The sequence below is a fragment of the Poecilia formosa genome, unplaced genomic scaffold, assembly GCF_000485575.1.
Source record: "Poecilia formosa unplaced genomic scaffold, Poecilia_formosa-5.1.2 Scaffold22, whole genome shotgun sequence".
Lineage (NCBI taxonomy): Eukaryota > Metazoa > Chordata > Actinopteri > Cyprinodontiformes > Poeciliidae > Poecilia > Poecilia formosa.
This window is the reverse complement of record NW_006799961.1, coordinates 65,986-74,939: the sequence shown is the minus strand read 5'-3', so window position 1 is coordinate 74,939 and position 8,954 is coordinate 65,986. Positions and strand designations below refer to the sequence as shown.

General features: G+C 36.2%; 1 long non-coding RNA gene across 1 annotated transcript; it reads right to left on the bottom strand.

The window, feature by feature from the left end:
- Window positions 1–478: 478 nt before the first annotated feature.
- LOC107835778 (uncharacterized) lies at window positions 479–4,735 on the bottom strand. Its single transcript, XR_001661601.1, has 3 exons — window positions 4,661–4,735; window positions 4,046–4,119; window positions 479–575 (listed from the first exon to the last, which is right to left on the bottom strand). It is a non-coding gene; the product is annotated as an uncharacterized LOC107835778 (long non-coding RNA).
- Between the last annotated feature and the right edge of the window lie 4,219 nt (window positions 4,736–8,954).

Genomic DNA, 8,954 nt, shown 5'->3' with positions numbered 1-8,954 from the left:
TCACTTCTTGTGTGCTGTGGCTGTGCATAAGGCAAGTTTCCAATAACATTCAAGACAGACTGCAAGAGCAAGCGTGACAAAATGTATATGGAAATGCTTAGTCAGAACAATGATTTTTCAAAAGATTAGACTTATTACTTAAATGCTGCTGGTGTGTCTGCTATAGTTTTAACTCAAACTTTAATGGCAAAATCAGAAACTCCCAAAAGACATAAGACTGCATTGGTTTTGGTGTCTTATGTAAATCCTACAATGATCCTTATGTTTTTTTTTGTTGTTGTTATTCTTAGAATGTTTGTGACTGACATTTGCTTTCATATGTAATGGCATTTGCATAAGCATGAAGAAAAAGTCATTTTTCATGTATGTCACATGTTCGTTGCCTATCATTCACCTCCATTTTGTATACTCTTTGTGTTGGGGTGACTGGTGTGAATTATAGTCGATGTTATTGGGAAAGAGAGCGACTTACTTTTGCCAGGACTGGTGATGGCTTGAGGTTGAAATTCAGCAGGAGCTCGGTTTGGAGAGGCTTTTTATTCAGTCACACAACGGGCGAAAGTGGGACCATAATTCTAAAACAAAGGTATAAAGTTTAGACTGTTTTCAGTAGTCAGTGGGTATTTTTCTTCAAGTAGTCAAACGTGAGAAATAATCAGAAAATAAGCTGGACTGAAATCCATTTTACTTACTCCAACTGTGCCTGCAGTTATCAGCGCAGTTTAGATGACAATATGAAATCAATATCAGGTTATTCAGTGAAACACTGGAGTAGAATTCACATAAATTCAATAACAGTGGTGCATATGTGTGTATATGAGGATTTCAAAAGTTGCAACATTTACGCCGGGGATATTTATTTTATTTTATTTTTTTAAACATCTGCATACAGTTACTGTATAAAATCTGACTAAAGGGAATTTTTTATAATTAGTTGTACATTATGAATTATGCATTAATTATAAATATTTATTTTTGCAAAATTATATTTTTAATGGATTTTCGATTTAGGAATGTGAATACTTTCATACACAGTTTTTAAAATAATTTTTCATTGGCTGTAATAACTAATGTGCTTAGTCAGTCATATGCTGCAGAAGGCAAGCCTTTCTGAATACTTTATGCGAGAACAATTTATTGATCTGCTGGTTAACAGCAGAAAATAGGAATCAGAAAGAAGTAAAAAGCTCAAATCAAAAGTAATGTCAAGTCTCTCAAAGATATGGTGATGAGGACTGACTAGCAATCAGTGCCTCACATCAGCCTCTTGAGCTGCAGGAGAGAGCTAACATGCCATTTAAATGACGAAGATAGTTACTGACTGATGGTTGTGTTCAATGGAAAAAGCAAGTCAAAAGGAAAAGCGGATTTGTTTTGACCCCCTGTAGTAGAACAACTGCCTCTATAATACAAACACAATTTCTAGTGCATTAGAGTCACAAATGTTACAGTTTGCTCCATCAGTTTTCATCCAATTCCTGAAAGGCAGTAACCTCCCCAGTCCGCACTTTGTTTTCGCTTTGCAGAGACTAAATTTCTTAGAGTTGTTTCTGTTGTTTTTCCTTTGCCAGACGTGTATCAGGAAGCCAAGGTAATTTTAGAAATGCGTAATATTAAAGATTCCACATTTCTAATAAGCACTGGTTTTAGATGTAAAAGTTTAATCTTTGAGATGTGGTTTCTCCAGTGTCTTTTTCCACCCACTCCATTTCCTTACATTGACTTGTTGAAAGATGTTCATTGTCTTTTATATTTTACCTTTTAAAAAAACAAAAAAAAAAAAACAATAAAAACACTAACTTGTATAGTGCAGAAATAAACAAATGGGATTAGTTGACACCTGCAGGACATTAACCAGCTCTGCTTCATCGACCTTTCCATACTGTACTTCTCATAATGTCTGATTTTGCATTGCGTGTTGCTGATACATCAGGCCGTCGGCCTGATGTAACAGCAACAGCAAGCAAGCAAGTCAACAGCAGGCAAGTAGGGTGAAGTGCCTTGCCCAAAGACAACAACTGAGACAAACAAAGCAAACTAATCAGCTACAAGACGAAATCCAACTACCTGATCCACTGTTTCCCCAGGTGAGTTTGAACTAGCTTGTCCCTCTAAGTAAATGAAGCAGTTCTCCTCCACGGCACTGAACCCCCAGTGATATGCACTGAATGAATGTACCTACCCAGCTATTGTCCACTTCATACAGAGAGCAGCTGCCATACTTCTCACAGGCCCATCAGACGAGCTCCACTGTTCGTCAGAACGGATCACAGACAGAACGTCTGTGTAGAGAAAGTTGGTTTAAAGTCTACTTGAAACACTAAAATATTTTTAAAATAGTACATCGTAATTGTGATGCCTTTATTAAATGTGATAAATTCTTGCACTGGATAAATGGTTCAAAAACAGACATGTATAAAGCAGGGTGTCAACAGTGTGACAGGCTCTATATTTTCCGAAACTCCCCCTTCCTTAACTAAAAGTAGTGGATTAACCTTCAATCATGGTTATCTAGTGGCAAAGGCCAATGGAGCAAAAAGTCATTTGTCTAATAACCGACCCTATCTTAGAAGGACAGAAAAAAAAGTTAATCAGAAACCACTGGAAGTGAGCATAGGTCTCCTTAATTAATGCAAAGGATGACTGCACTCGTTTATTCTTTGGTACAAAGAAATACAGAACGTATTTTATGTGTGTTCAAGACAATGCACGCATCAAGGAACGAAACTTTAACAACTTTGTCCTAAAGGTACTTTTAGAATGTCACATGGGATGGGCACTTGAAGCAATGTTCTTGTTTCCTCAATCATACTTCGTTGCTAGGTTTCAAGATTTGGACTGTCACCTCACCAATAAGCCAGACTTGCAAAGCAGAGTTGTGTCTGGCAGCTGCTGAAAAGCAAACACCGTAGCCAGTGTTTGTCAAAGACAGACAGAGACATTAGTCATCATCCCAATCTGCTTTTGATGCCTGATGAATTGGCAGGCCACAGTGAAGATGACAACCATGCAGCCACAGTGCAGCAATTTTCAATCACACATGCTGCAGGGCTTTTCTAGTATGTTATGCAACCATTGTCAAACGGGATGTTATATATCACAAGATCTTTACTTTTTCTATTTTGATGGTTTTTAGAATCCTGACACACATTGTCATTTATTGCAATATCTGTTAATGTATCTAGAGAGGTATTGAGTATTGAAAGGAAGGGTACATGTGTTAGTGTGTCACTGTGTCAAGACAGAATAAGTTACTTTGTACTATGGCGCTATGACCTTTTTCTCCCTTTTTTTATATTAATAATTGCCTGACGATCTTGGGGTGAAAGTTCATTGTTCTAAACACAATATGTGAGTGCCCCGATAGGATCAAATGATTATTAGCTGAAAAATAACTATTAGTTCCCCTAAATTTATTTAGTCAAAAAAGCCCAATTCTGTTGCTCGTGATTGATTTGTAAAAGTAATTATAATCCGGAGACCTTATATAGTCCTTGGTGTTCATGAAGCTATTCATTAAATACACATAATGAACTCAGAACCAGAAAACAGCTGGAGCAAGGAAAATGGCACATAGAGTGACTGTCATCCAATAAGGAAGGCCAGTGTAAGAGCTGGAGAGGGCTTTAATCACATTTAGGAATCGCATTAGTTCGAACCACATGTATTTTTCAGAAAAAAATATATCTCATACTAGCTACACCTATCAGGTTTAGTTTCTGCTTATTGACAAGATGTGAAGTGAACAAAAATGATAGAAAAGGTTTACATTGGCAAAATCAAATGTAGTTTGAAAAACTGAACATGATGGCAATCCTCCATCCATGCTCTGTATGACAAGCTGTAACTCCGTGTCCTTAGCTGTAGCCTCGACAATCTGTCTCAACTTTTCATCTGACACAGGCAACAAAGCAGACACAATGCTAACATGATACTGAACATCCTCTGTAGTTGAACTCACACCATTGTCTGTGTGTGTGTTCTGGAAAGTGCATCAGCAAGAATCATATGTTTTCCTGGAGAATAGGTCAGCATAAAGTCATACCTCTGCATCTTCACCATCAGCCTCTGAATCCATGTCGACATCTCATTTAGATTGTTTTAAATGAGGGCAATGATCTACTTCCACAACAAAAGATGAAAATCCATAGATCTATTAAACCAGTTTAGTTCATAAACCAGCCCCAAGGACTTTTTCTTTTCCTATCTGGACAGTCTCTTTCCGACACTCCACCTTCAGCACATTAATCTCAACAATGTTTCCCCATTAAGCCTTTAAAAATGTTTTTAGGAGTGTTTGCACTGAGAAGTAGCTCATGTAATGAGCTCAGCAGATGCACAGTTTCAACAGGTGTTTGCTAATTGCTGCTGGTGCTGGTCTGAAGTAGCTGGGTGGAGGTGGTGGAGGGAAAGGTTTGAGACTGCAGCTCCAAGGAGGAGCTGTGTGGAAAAGGCGGCGCTCAGTGAGACCAAGCATTTAGGCACCTTCAAATGGCTGCCACATGAGATAAAATAATTTCTAAAACATTCATTCAAACCAGAGTTTGGTTTAAATAAATCAAACACCCGAGCTTTGAAAACACACTCTTAAAATTGACAGCCCTAATTCACATGACAACTAGATCTACGAGTTCCTCCAGATGAAAGTGCATCAATGCACTGCCCACTTATATCAGATGATATAAAAACTCATTGGATCAGACATGGAAATAGTTCTAGTGATGAAAGCTTTTTCCTCATACAGACTGTGTACAAATTGCTATGTTACTGTTGCACTAATGAACTGGCTTTGAAAAAAAATTGCTTTTGTTGCTAGGGGAACCACTTATTCATTCAGTTCCAATTTCTGCTTTATCCTGTTAAGCGTTACAAGAGGGCTTGAGCCCTTTGCAGCTGCCATCAGATGAGAGGTGGGGTATAATCTGGACTGATCAGAGGACCATGACTAAAAAAAATGGCAAAGACAAACACACCTATGTGTTCTCTTTCCGACTCAGAAATCAATTGACCAATTACCCAAAATGCATGTGAAAGGAAATGAAGTAATGGGAATTTTTGCCCGTGCCATTGTTGTGAAACAGTGATATGACAGAGACACTAAAAAATGAGAATGAAGCTCCAACTTAAGAACCGCTGAGTTAATTTGTTGCACGTACTTGAATTAAGTTTGTCAAACTGAACTTAGTTGTGTTTGTTGAACACAACAACTTAAGGTTAATATATTTACTTGGATGAACTTCATCTGATTTCTTGTAACAAATTAACTAATTTGGATCACCTGTTTTCTTTTTTCAGTGCACCCAATGACAAAAAGTGGATGCACTGAATCCACTTTTTGGATGTGGTGCTATCTTCACTTAGCACCACATTTGTGTCTAAGGCTACATTTTCAGCTAAAATTGACTCTTTGTTGTATTTAATCTGTTATAAAAATGCTTGAAAGATAAAATAAAGAAAGAAATGAGAGGGCAATTTAATCATACAGAACTGGATTTGATAATACACTAGATGGCAAATGTTCCTGACTGTATTCTTACAAGGGTTATTTCACGAAGTAATGGTACGGTTTATTTATTTATTTATTTATTTTTTACAATCAAAATGCCCCCAATTGTGACTTTGCTGTTTATTCAAATGGCTTAATTTATTTCTGCATAAATGTAGCAACTGGAAGCAATTTTTCTATAGCTCTAATCCCAATATATGACTTAAGTTCACTTTAAAGACAGTCTTAGAACCACAACATTTCCACAAAGAAGTTGAAAAAAAAAAAAGAAAAAAATCCTGTCCGTAAATTTACCTACCCTTCGAGACCAAAAGCAAATCGCTTTTGCATTTGCCAGGATCCCATAATACACAAAGACGCATACACAGACGAAATAGAGAGGAAATAATTGCCCCCAGATTAAACATGTTTTGCAATGCTATCTGATTTAAGATTACCTTGGCGTTTTAGCTTTATTGTAAAACAGATTATGAAGTTTCTCCTCCCTCCCTCCTATCTTCATTCTGTTATCACTGACACTGCCTTGAGGCTAGCGCAGTTTGGAATGGGACTGAGCCATCTCCCACATTAAGATTAAATCATCCATTTGATTGCAAATGATTCAAATTAAAATGATTTTAATATGTGTTTCCAAACGAACAATTGGATGCAATAAAGCCACAGGCAGCTGGCAAAAAAAAAAAAAAAAACACATGCTGAGAAAGTAGGCAGAGAAAATGAGAAGAGGGAGAACAGAAAAGATTTTTTTTTTTTTTGCAGGGCCAGGGCCAGCCAAGCAGTGATTGCTCTGCACAGTTGAGGAGTAGAGATAAGCCACAAAGCAGATGCCTGCATAACAAGTGCTTGCCTTAGTTGCCACATTTGCAGGAACTGACTCACAGCTCTGATTTGCCACAGGACATGGCCCTATGGCTGTACAATAATTAGTTTGTTTTTGCCCTTTGTACATATGTGGAAGTTGGATTATGTCGCACTTGAAGCCGTTCACAACAAATAGAAACATTTTTGATTGTGTCATAGACTAGACATTAGCTTCTCCTAGTTTTGTAATAGAAGCAGAGAAGGCATTGACTTGTTATTCCGGACATTTTTTGCCTGATTCGACCAAAGAAACTTAGTTCAAACTAATGATGATTAAAAAAAATACAATTATCCTAATTATCAATAATTACATAAGACAAACATTGATTCAAATTTTGATTCCCAACAATACAATGATGCACGCTACACTTTTTCTTGGACAGCTGACAGGATATGAGTGGCTCAGTTGTGGAGTCACTTTTTTTCAATATATCAAATACAAAATCCAAGTATTGGCTGTTCCAGGCAACAGTGAGAAAGGTCCCGGACAATAAATTGTTTTACAAGAAAAGGAAAACTTGGAAGATTCAGCACATGAAAGAGAACAGAAACAGGACAGCTCAACCAGGTAAAGGTTCTCTACAGCAGAGAACAAAATACATCAGATTTACATTAGATCACAGTGTTATTGCTGAATGGGACTTCAGAGAGTCGAACAATGGCTCAGTGATTTTTCTGTTGCTAATTAGGCAAACGACAAGATGAATGTTGTGTGGAAAAACGACTCATTGATGTTACCTATCAAGATCTAACCTCTCAGAGGGACTATTGAACCTCTTCTGGTGAGCTGAAGTTGCAGAAACACATTGGTCGTTAAAGGTCATTGGAGATGACGCAGGTTTTGTCCAAAAAACTACATTCAGGTATTTTAAAGAATTACCCAATTTAGCAAATGTCAAGGCTTAGGACCATGTCCTATAAGCACAGGAATAACTTAAATGATTTTTTAAATGTTTCTCTGTTAAATAACGTGTTAATTTAACAGAGAAATGCATCAATATGAAAAATTAGGCAGATATTGACACCAGATATTATTGTTACTATTATGCCTGGTGACCATAATAGAAATATTTAATAACTATATTTACCAAGGTTTTAATGTTCACCTTGAAAAAAAAAGAAAAGAAACAAAAACACAACCATACTGCTGACATTGCCGCTTGAAACTTTATACAATCATGTGCTGCATCACTATCACATTTACTAAAACAAATATGACATTTCACTATCAACTGAAAATGAAAAATCCTTAAAAAAAAAAGCTTTGCTACAGTGCATTTCTGTAGAATCCTGCAGATATAAAGGAGATTTTCTTGCTGATTGAATGTAAACTAAAAACCTCAATGAACATCTGAAATAATAACCTCTACTCTAAAAGAATCCAAATGCTTTTTCTATACTTCTAAATCTTTTTAACCTTAAATTTCAAATGCCAGTTTATATAGTGATGCTAACTGATATTGAGGCAAAGTTGATGTATTGCTATAAACATACATATCAATCAAACAGGCATCTGTGTGTATTTAAATCTAAGCCTCTCATTCATCTTTATGTTTAAATTATCAAAAATGCTGATTTGTTTTTTTATGTATATACACCACTGATATTTTTTTAATGAGCTTAAGTATACATACATATACAGTACAAACTCATAACTAATAATAGCTTTATACTGTGTAAGTATTTTTAGTAACAAATAACTTTAGGAAATGTCAGAATTATCTTCAGAAAAGTGTCAGACTGATAGAAATTTCACAATAGCATGTGTCCTTTTCCAATGCTTAATAAAGTTGAGATATATGATGTAGTGCATGCTGTATATCACTTTGACATTATTTCCTACATTGATTTATTTGCACATCAACAAGCAGGCAATTTGTGAACAAGTGAAGGCTGCATGGATTTTGCCTTTTGATCTGACAAGATTATTAAATGTATGACTCTGGGAAGATTTTTGCTTGGCAGTGAGGTTTGTAGACAAACTGATAAATGATCACAGAGCTGGGCGGTGGCAACATCCAGAAGCGGAAAATGAACAGCGTTACAAAATCAACTACACAAATCATAAACCGCACAGTGTATCTGTGAGATTTCTGCAGCTGTCTTAAAATCTGCTCACCCAATGAGAAAAAAAAAAACAAAAACAAAGATTTTGTTGATCTTTAAGACAGAGGATTAAGGAAAAACCACATTTTCTTAGGTTTAAGATTAGGTTTGATCCCTTGTGTGTAATGCCATTTTGTATCAAGTCAGAGATTAACGCCCACATCACAAAAATACATAAATAAAAAAAAAGCGATCAAAAGGAAGCATAAGAACAAGGTGCTATGAATAAACAGGACAAGAAAGCATTCAAACACATTTATTTTTGTAGACTGACTGAAAATTAGTCTACAGCTATATATACACTGCTCAAAAAAATAAAGGGAACACTCAAATAACACATCCTAGATCTGAATGAATTAAATATTCTCATTGAATACTTTGTTCTGTACAAAGTTGAATGTGCTGACAACAAAATCACACTAAAATCATCAATGGAAATCAAATTTATTAACCAATGGAGGCCTGGATTTGGAGCCACACA